Genomic DNA, 10777 nt, shown 5'->3' on the forward strand with positions numbered 1-10777 from the left:
AGTAATGAATGATTCGTTTCCAAGACAATAACCTGTAAGTGTGTGAGTGTGTGTGTTGATAAGTGTGGGGTCGTAAAGGGAGAGTACTAATATAATGTGGTACGAGATAAGTGTTGTACAGGATTAAAGATGGTGTGACCTTCTAGATCCCTGACCCTGAATTTTGGGGCGCCACAACACTCGTCAAAATATGTAACTCACACTCTTCCCACAAATTAGACCATCTAAGTAAGAATACCTGCCCGAGGAAAATAAAGAGAACAATGGACCGGTAGTGAGCGAAATGATCATATACCAATATAAAAAAATGATGAATAAAGATTAGAAAAGATGCCAATATAAACATAAACCGAATAACGAAACAATGATTGATGCCAAAAGTCAAATAATAATACTTAAATCCACAATATGACACACACATATTCAAATCAAATTAACTTACTCTTCCCAAGCATACTCTTACCACTTACGCATAATATAATCACGAATATCATAATCAAAAGTATAACTGATAAAATGTAACCTTACTCGTACAATATTCTAATACTTACATATAATATACTAAAAAATATTTACGAACATGGGAGATGATCTTACACTTACAAGATGTCCTACATTTTCGGATTTTCAGAAGTATGTAGTCATCAAAATTTATAGGGACTTGCATAACACGAAATAAATGCTACACAATATCTTACGGGGACTTGCACAGAAATAAGCACATGCTACCCAAAAAACTAAATGTAAACAACAAACTATGACCATACATGTCCCGCAACTTTGGCAACACGTCCATACAATTTAAGTAGACCGCTTAGGAGGTGCCAATCACGAGATTATTCATTCGTGATGGATGTTTTACGCACTCCCAAGTCATAAAAATATCACAAATAACTCAAAGCACATACTCGAAGATCACACAGGCAAATATCTTACATATCTCCAAAATCATATATAAATATATCAAAATAATCTCAAAAGACACTAATCCATTATCACAAACCAAATTTCAAACAGAATCACTAATTACCGATAACGTCAAATCTGATCAGTTATAAAGAATCCTAAATTACTATATAAAGACGAACTTAAATGAAAAAGTACGAAACATGAAAGTTTTTGGCAATAGACCTTTTCAGAATGGTAAGAATCCTCAGAAACGAAGAAGTAACGAATTTAGAAACAATAAATAAGCGGACTGCCAAAATTGAATCGGCCCCTGATTACAGTAGTATTTTTATATTTAAGACATCAACATCACAAATTTGGTAGAGAAATCTAAACGCAAAATGCAGATATCGAAAAAAACTTTTCAGAATGGTATTGCTCATAATATTTGAACAAATATTCAGTTTACTACGAATTTACGAAGTTAGGACGTACAAGCACAATTTAACCCACCAGATTTCACAAATGCAGATTTTGAGATACTTACAAGTAAAATTTCAGAAAACATGAAGAACGAAAGACGAAGATAATCAAATAATTTTTTTAATGAATCGAGAATCACAACAATCCATTAAACAGATAATTAAATACAAATTTTACAAGAAATTAGTTTACTAGAATAAAAGCACAACAATTCGATAAGTACAACAATTTTGAGAGTATAATAAAAATATTCGTACTTCGAAAGCTAAGTAATCTATGCTAATAAAGAATTTAGAACCCTAAATCATAAGAACCCTAATTCTTCGAACTCCAAATCCATAATCTTAGAACAAGATTTATTTGTTCATCTATTTCTCTCTTCTCCCCTCGCTTTTAATAAAAGTAACGATAAACCCTCTTTTACAAAACTTAACTCTTGTTTCTTATTTTTTTTTATAAAACTACTATTCTTAAAATAACATTTTCATAATAAAAAAAAATCTTACACAAACTAATTTTAATGATAACTCACCACTATTATAAATAATTTAATTAAAAAAATAATCATAAAAATATCGAGATGTTCCGGTTTTGATCAAGTGTGCACGTTCCTCTAGTACTAATGTTTGAAAATTAATATATATTTATATATATAATATATTTAAATATAAATTACTTAACTAAGATTCATTTTATTATTTCTAAATAATACATATTATTTAGAAAACTAATTAACATGAAAAGATTTTAATACATAAACTAAAATTAAAACAACTATTCCCTTAGTCCCGGTGGGTTGTTTACATTAATTTTTGGCACGCTTTTCAATACTCGTTTGAAGTATAATTTCATAAATTTTTTTATTTTTTTCTTATTAAAAGTTTTATGTTTAAATTTTTATTAAAAAATAATTTTAAAAACATTATAAAAATATACTTTATAGAAACCTCAAAATACATGCAAGTAATGAACGTAAACATCCAGCTGGACGAAGTATTAGTAACAAATGGTTAAAAAAAATAGTTATAATATATTTGAAATTTGTGTATCGCAATATAGTATAAATATCACAAGTTCTACGATTTAATTCTACGTGAATTTTGTACCACCATTCTCGAAAATAAAGACCCAGAAAAGTATTTGCTTTACTAGTTTGACAAAATAATAACAGGACTTCTAGATCCAAGTAGGCTTTTGACATTGTATAACATGCCTTTCTTTTGTTTGAAAATACCACACAAATTAGCCGAATGTGTTATATAAGCGACCGCCTGGGTGCTAGACGGTGGAAAACGCCCCGATTCGAATTTATGTGGTAATTTAGGTGTTTTTTCAAAAAATCGGGTCAAAATCGGGATTAGGCGGTCAAAAATCGATCCTAGGCAGTTTAGGCGGAAAATAATTAAAAAAATATTTTTTTTACGTTTTTATAAATTTAATTCATTATTTCATAATTTCACACAATATCATGTCAAAGTCTAATATAAAGTATTGGTAATAAGTAATCTAATATATTTACTTTTTAACTTAAAATATAAAAATAACATATTATAATTAATTTAAAAATGTGAATTAAAATATAGTTAATATTGTAAACTCAATAATTAATACATAACGCATGTCAAATGTGTAGATATTGTTTAATACCATTCTAATTTCTTTTTTCAAACAAATACATGACATATTGATCATTATATAATTATAAAAATTAAAAATAATATTTATATTTTTTCGAGTAATGTTCCGATTAATCGGTCCGATTAATCTCGAATTTGCCGATTAATCTCTCAAAAATACTCTCACCGTCTTGGCACGCCTAGCGATTTCTGTGGAACACGCCGTAAAGCTAGGAGTAATAAGTTGTACTGAACAAAATTTGGTGTCCAGTCTGCACGTATAAGCTTCTAAGCCAAAGTTTTTTAACTTCCAAGCTTTTCTACTTCCTTTTTTCTGCTCAACTAACACAATTAAGTTAATTTAATTAATAAATTTGTGACCGACTAAAAGCAATTATAAAGTAATAAATTATAAAAATTGTATCAATCAAACGTTCATTTACAATTTATTTTTCTGTCGATAAATTTTAATTAAATATCCTCCATCTTTTCTTAGTTATCACGTTTAGCTATCACATTTTCTATTTTATCAGTTAAATTGACCAATTATTTATCAAATATTAGACGTTATTCTTATATTGACCAAAATATAGTTATATTAAATTATAACTCATTCAGATTATATAATTTAGCATATTTAGAAAAATTGAAAATTATATATTAAAAAGAAATTAAATATATTTTTTGATGACTTAATTTTTTTATTTTATTCAAATATAAAATATTAAAAACTTCAATTTAACTGCACAACTAAAAAGGGACCCACAGGGGCGTCTTTCTTTCTATCCATTTTTTTAGCATCATTGACTTCAGTTTCAGTTGACACCAGAGAGTGATTAGTCCTGAGAGCTATGAATAAATTTATTAATAAGTTTAAATTTCCATTTTCCCAGTTATTTAAAGCGAAACACCGCAAAAAAATCTTGGCTGCAGTAGTTAGTACTGAAATGATCCCATTGTAATCAACGAATGTCTCTTCGAGCATGACTATCTATCAAAAACACAAACCAAAAGTTGAGACTAATCCTTTTTTCAATAATGTTAGGTCTATGTCGGTTTAATTGCTTAGGTATCGTCTAATATTGGCACATCACACAATTTCTTTATTCTTTTTCTCCTCAGACACCGTTATTATATACTAAATAAATACAGCTTCACTACAGTACACATGTATATTAATAAGTTAAATGTACGATTTGTAAAATAATATTTTCTCTCTTTCTCACTCATTCTGATTTTCTTGCTTTTTGAAGTCAAATTGTTTAAAATTTGACTAACTACAAAAAATTAACAATTTATATTATGAAATGTGTAAGATAAAACGCAATACTAGCTCTATTTTGTTCTAATAATGTTTTTGCATATTATTTTTAAAATACATAAGTCTAAATTATATCGAATATTAATTAATCTGAATAATAAAAATCAAACAAGTTTGCCCGTTACAAAATGAATATACATATTTTAAATTAAAAATTAACTTTATTGTCATTCCACCCTAACTAAGTTTTGGGGCATATCTTTTTTAAAGATTCAATGAAGTGGTGCTAAAGAATTTATTGTGGTGGGTGAAAGTAAGTAGATGTAATTATCAATAGATCGTCTCAAGTCCTTGAGTTTGAATTTTGTGCTACATTTTACACTTCATGGATAACTCGTCTAAGACCCATACGTATTCTAGCAAGGCGGTAACACAATTAATGAAGCCGTGGAAAAAGTCGATAAAGACTTTTTGATATAAACGGGATATTCATGCTGTGGAAGAATAGGAATGCGTTGAAGAACACATACAACTTCTATACAAATGTTACTAATTCAACGGAAAACAACACCCCTGCGTCCCTCCTGAGTTTTTTGAGAGTAAAAGTAAAGGATGTAAAACAAAGTAAATCTACGTAAAATGGTATAACTTTCATCCATTTGCTCCCAAACAACATATAGTGCGAATATTTTATCAATTTCATCAGAGGCAGGAACACGCAGTTAGCTAAAATATGGTTATTTTAAATTTTATTGAACGTGTAATTGATAATTTCCGTGTGGGGGTGTGCGGGCTGCTCCTTTCGAGGTCGTGCCGAGACTCTTCCTCGTGTGTGGACCCTTCCCGCGATTGCGGTGTAGCTGCCGTTGGAATTCTGCAAAACAACACTGGAGAGGGGTTTGAGCCCTGCAGCACCTCCAGTGTGAAAATAAGAACTCGCTTTCGGAAGATGAAAATAAATAGTAATGCAAGGTGACTTTGTATGTATATGAGTGTGTAAGAGAGCGTAACCCCTAAATCCTTTCCTCTTGGGATATATATAGCCCAAGGGTAGAGTTTAGGGGTTGGTACCTTTAGATCAAGACCGTTTGTTATTGGGGGCGGAGGACGCCTGACTCAGATAGATTTCATACACGTGTCTAGGTAAGGACCGTCTTTAGAACGCAACAAAGGTGTGCTGACGCGTGTCATGTTTGTCTCAATTGTTGTTTGTTGATAAATGTCATTGTGCCCAAGTTCATGCCCACGTGCCCCTCCTTGGTGGGCTGTGTGGTAGACTTGTGTCTGAGTTGGGCTGGGCCCAAAACTTCCCTGAGCCCGGTTTACCCTATGGCAGGGTTGGACTCTAGCTAGGAGGCGACCCTGCTCCTAGACCGGGTTTCGGCCCGACTATCCATGTGAGCCTGCCTCATTCCATTAGCTTGTTCCGGGGTCAAAGGGGTCCTCGCTCACACTAGAGCAGGGTTGAATGCTAGCCGGGGTGCTTGTACCCTATCATTTCCCCTCCCTTATGTAGATTCTCTAGATGATATAGAGTGATGATTGCCTTTGAGAAATTAATTTTGCTGGTTTATTACCCCCCAATCCGGATATGGTGTGTATGCATCAAGTCGGATTCAAGTAGAAAAAATTGGTTGCCTTGGAAAATTTTTGCTGCTTTGTTGCCCCCCAATCCGGGTAAGGTGTGTATGCATCAAGCTAGATTCAAGTAGAAGAAATTGGCCGCCTTAGAAAAATTTTGTTGCTTTCTCGCCCCCCAATCCGGGTATGGTGTGTATGTATCAAGCCGGATTCAAGTAAAAGAAATTGGTTGCCTTGAAAAAATTTGCTGCTTTCTTACCCCAATCCGGATATGGTGTGTATGCACCAATCCGGATTCAAGTAGAAGAAATTCTTTGCTTTAGAGAAAAAATTTACTGCTTTCTTGCCTCCCAATCCGGGTATGGTGTGGATAGACCAATCCGGATTCAAGTGGAAGAAGTTTGTTGTCTTGCAGAGAAATTTCGCTGCTTTCTTGCCCCCAATCCGGATATGGGGTGTAGAGACCAACACGGATTCAGGTCTATAATTCAATCCAGGTTCGTGGCTTTGGATTCCAAAAATTTAGGGGATGTTGTAACGTTTCTTCAGTTATTTCCCCCTCAAATTTGAAAGCCATCCCCTTCCTCACTGACTTTAAAAAGCCATCCCCCTCTTCACTTTTCACTTTACCAAAAACACAGCAAAAATTCCTGTATCTTTTTTTTCGGCGAGATCAGAGTTTCATAAGGGCTACTCCGTTGGTGCAAAGGCGATGTTGACTTCTTGTTTCTTTGTTTATCCAGGTAAGTCTCCTTATCCAGCTCTTTCTTTTTTTTCTTGAATTTTCTCTTGTTCCTCGCTTTAATCCATGAATGCCTTAGTCTTCAATATCGATTTTGCGGGGTTTGGTTTGAAATAGATGTTGTTTTGTTGTTTGTTCACATGATATTGTTGTGTTTGTACTTGTTTATTTTAAGATTTGGATTTTGCAAAATCGGTTTGTTTTTTTGTTTGATTTTGGATTTGAATTTTTGGGTTTAGAATTTGTGTTCTTAGTGTTTATATTGAAAATAAGTGTATGTATATATAAAAGTAGTGTATTTTTCTGTTTGATTTTGTGTTTATTGTGTTTCTGGGATAGGGTTTTTGGTTATACTCGGGTTTGAGGGATATACCCGGGTATGGTTGACTGTTTATATGCCTCGGCTTTTTCTTTTGATTAGTAGAAAAACATATTTAGGATAATGCTAGTCCGTACTAGCGATGTATAGCTGGGTTGGACTTGCATTGCCGGTCCAGATTGGGAAGTTATGAGAGAATTAACATAACGTGCCGGGTTCCGACCACTTAGTAAAGAAAAATAAAAATTATAAGAATCCAGACTAATTCACATTGATCTTGATAGGTATATGGTCCAGACCAAGGTTCTTGCCAAAATATATTTGTCGTGCTATTCGGGTTCTTAGGAGAGTGATCTGGATTCATTTGACAGAAACTTGTCCCGGGTAGATATGGGTAAATCGTCTTCTACTTCGAATGAGGTTATTAATAGGCTCCGGGTGAAGCAGCTCCCGGATCGATCGATTCTTTTCACTCCTGAGGGTTATTGGATAGATATCAAGTACCATTTTGTGACCAAGGCCTGGGATCTAGATAACTCCGTGTATATATGCAGATCAAATATGAGAAGCAGCCTGATGGCCACCACGGGGTTTATAACAAAGCGGAGCTTAAGAGAACCTTTGCCGAGATGACCATAAGTAAGGATCACTATACATTGAAGGATTCTTTCATTGAGGCTGACCCGACTGAGATGGATAAGGCTGTCCAGGCTGTTTTCCAGTTGACTCATGATAGTGAATAGAGATGGTCGGCAATATTACAAGACCAATAGTCAGTGTATTTACCAACATAGGTTGATCTATATGATTGGGCTGATTATTATATATCAAGTAGATTTTAGCTTACAAGTTTTTACCTTTCAGTTGAAAGGGTTTTTCTTGTTTCAAGCACCTAGGATTTCATTTTTGTAATAACCCCAAAATTTTCAACTTTTTGTAACCCTTGTGAATAGTGTTTTAGCTGAATGAAGAAACTTTTCATGCCACACTATGTAGGGGTTCTGTTATGGATATTCTGGGATATTATTAGTACTCTATGAAGTATATAAGTGTATGTAAAGATCGTCAGAATCCAATTCCGAACACTTTGGTTTTTCCCGGAAATCCACAAGATACGGAGAGAATTGAGTATAAGGTAACAGGATAAAAAGGATTTAAATTAAAGGATTATAATAGAGGATCATAAAAAGGAATATAATGTATTGAGAAAGGTTAAGGGAACCTAAGTAATAAGATCCCGGGTATGATCCTTCAAACGATAAACGAGAACGAAAGTTAAGCAAACCGTATAACAGATCAGCGGTCATTAGGCAAACGATTAGGAAGTTAATCAAAGGGATTAGGGGGAATGATGTCATCCAACCAATAGAAAGAGGACAAGGAAGGGAGGATGACATCATGAGGATGACATAAGCATGACATGGGAAGGAAGGAGGTGTGGTAGCTTTGTAACCACACAATTTCAAGGGCAAGAAAGTAATTGACTAAATCAAATACAAAACAAGTCAACCAAGCCAAGTAAAAATCATTCTCATCAAAAATCAAAAGCAACCAAGGCATGAGTTCTTCATTTGCTCTCGGCTTTTAGCATTTTTAAAGGCATAGAATTTCAAAACTCAAGATCCAAGCCTCCTAAATTGGTAAGATAATTCCCTAATCATCTTCATGCTTAGTTAGGACTATATCATGAGTTTAAGCCATTAATTCTTTCTCAATCTTCTTCATTTAATCAAAGAAGAAGACAATGAATAGTGTTTTCAAGTTTTTAACTTGAACTTTTTCTTGTTTTTCTTGAAGATCCAAGCATTCTTAAGACTTCTCAAAGCTTCTTAAGGCTTCCTAGCTCCACCCACCACTTCAAGGAAGGTATACCATCTCCAAACCCTAGATTCCTATATATTATAAGATGATTTTGATTAGTGGGTTGATATTGTAGTTTGTTGTTATGATTTAGAGTTTGGGATTTGGAATGGTAGTGAAATGGAATGGTAATTGTTGTGGTTTTGATTTAAAGGAACTTAAGTATGATTAAAGTTAAGTTTAAGCATAAGTATGAATGATTAAATTGAATTGGTTGGGGTTGTTATGATGTGATAAGGATGGATGTTTGTTGTGTGTTGGATTTGAGGTGGGTTTGTGGTTGGTTTTGTATGGTTTAAAATTGGGAAATCGCGTAAACATAGCCGTCGTAACGTCCGATTTTCTTTGGACTGTTTTTGTGCATAGCATTAGGACCCGAGAACCCCCTGCTAGATTATGACCACTGCCATGTTTAGATAGCTCATGTTACGAGCTTCGTTTTGATATGTAGTTCGTTCGATTCCGATGCACGGTTTAGGAGAAACGACCGTTTCAAGTAACGGCGTTTCGCGAACGAAACTTTTTCCCTCGCCTTACTTTGAAACATAGGTTAAAGACCAAAAAGGGTTAATTAATGTATGAAACATTTATGGTAAGTGTGTTAGGCAGTTGGTAAGACACTCGCGAAGGAATCGCTTTAAAACTCGTAAAGGTTAAATTATTAAAAATGGTGGAGCCGAGGGTACCCGAGTGACTTAAGCGAATCGGTGAGCGCAAAACAAGCGTTAGAGTCTAAGTTAGTTAAAGTATAGATTTATAAGTGATTTTGGTTTAATTCCAACTTACTTGTTGTTTATAGGTTACCAGACTCGTCCCGAGCCTTTCTCACCCCCAAGTCGCTCAGGCAAGTATTCAATCCGTTATACTGTTGTTGTGATGTATACATTTGTATATGCATGATCTTGCGATAAATGCATATTGGTTATTTAGCAAATTCTTGCGATATATTGTAGCATGTGATATGGTATATATGCATGCCTGTTTCATATTCTTGAAATATATATCTGTTGGTTCAGTTGATAATACCTATGCTAGAGGATAGCGGTAACTTGCATATACCCTTAGTATAGGGACCCAAAGGTGAAAATATTTTCTAAAACCGGGAGTCGAGGATCCCGAGTAGATTTTTGTATATATGGATATGGATATATATATATATATTTATATATATATATGGTTATAGTTTTTTCCAAACTATTAATCGAATAAGGTTTATTCGATAACTTTAAACTTTATTTTATTATTGAATATTATTTCGAATATTATTCGAAGGCGTATGACTCCTTTTGTTTATTTATCTGAATATTACTTGAATATTCATCGGAGGGCTTATGACTCTTTTATATTATTTATTGAATATTATTTGAATATTCATTCGAAGGCTTTTGACTCAGTTTATATTATTTAATGAATATTATTTGAATATTCATTTGAGGATCTATGACTCCGATTATTTGTCGAGGTATATTCTTTATTTTATTAAAGAATAAGGTGTCAATAATCAAACTTATTTTCGATTATTCAAATAAAGATAGTACTTTCATATAAGTATATCTTTGGTTATTTAATACTCGTTTCAAGTATAAGTTTTAATACTTCTACTTCAATTATTTTTATAAAGATTATTCTTTATGGGAATATTATTTAAATATTAACATTCAGTCATTTTCTAAATATTCTGGGGACTGATTTACTTCATTAAATCAGTTTTACTCCAAACACTCTTTAAAGTGTTTTCGAGTCTTTAAAATGATTTTCAAAAGTTAGAGCGGATCCCAAAACTATTTTTATATTTAAGATCTTCCTTTTAAAAAGGGGATTTAAATACTCGCTCAAAACATGGGGGATCCAGCTCGGTGGTGTGTTTTATATTCGCAACAAGGTTGCTGTCTTGGTAAAAGAGTTTTTGATTACTTGCCCAATATTCGGGAAGTAAAATTCTTGGAACAAGTTAATCCATTAACAGGCATCGCCTGGGAAATATCAGTGAGTTTTCCTTTCCAACTAGATACGACTTCTTGTTGGAG

This window comes from Apium graveolens, chromosome 11 (assembly GCF_009905375.1).
Source record: "Apium graveolens cultivar Ventura chromosome 11, ASM990537v1, whole genome shotgun sequence".
Classification (NCBI taxonomy): domain Eukaryota; kingdom Viridiplantae; phylum Streptophyta; class Magnoliopsida; order Apiales; family Apiaceae; genus Apium; species Apium graveolens.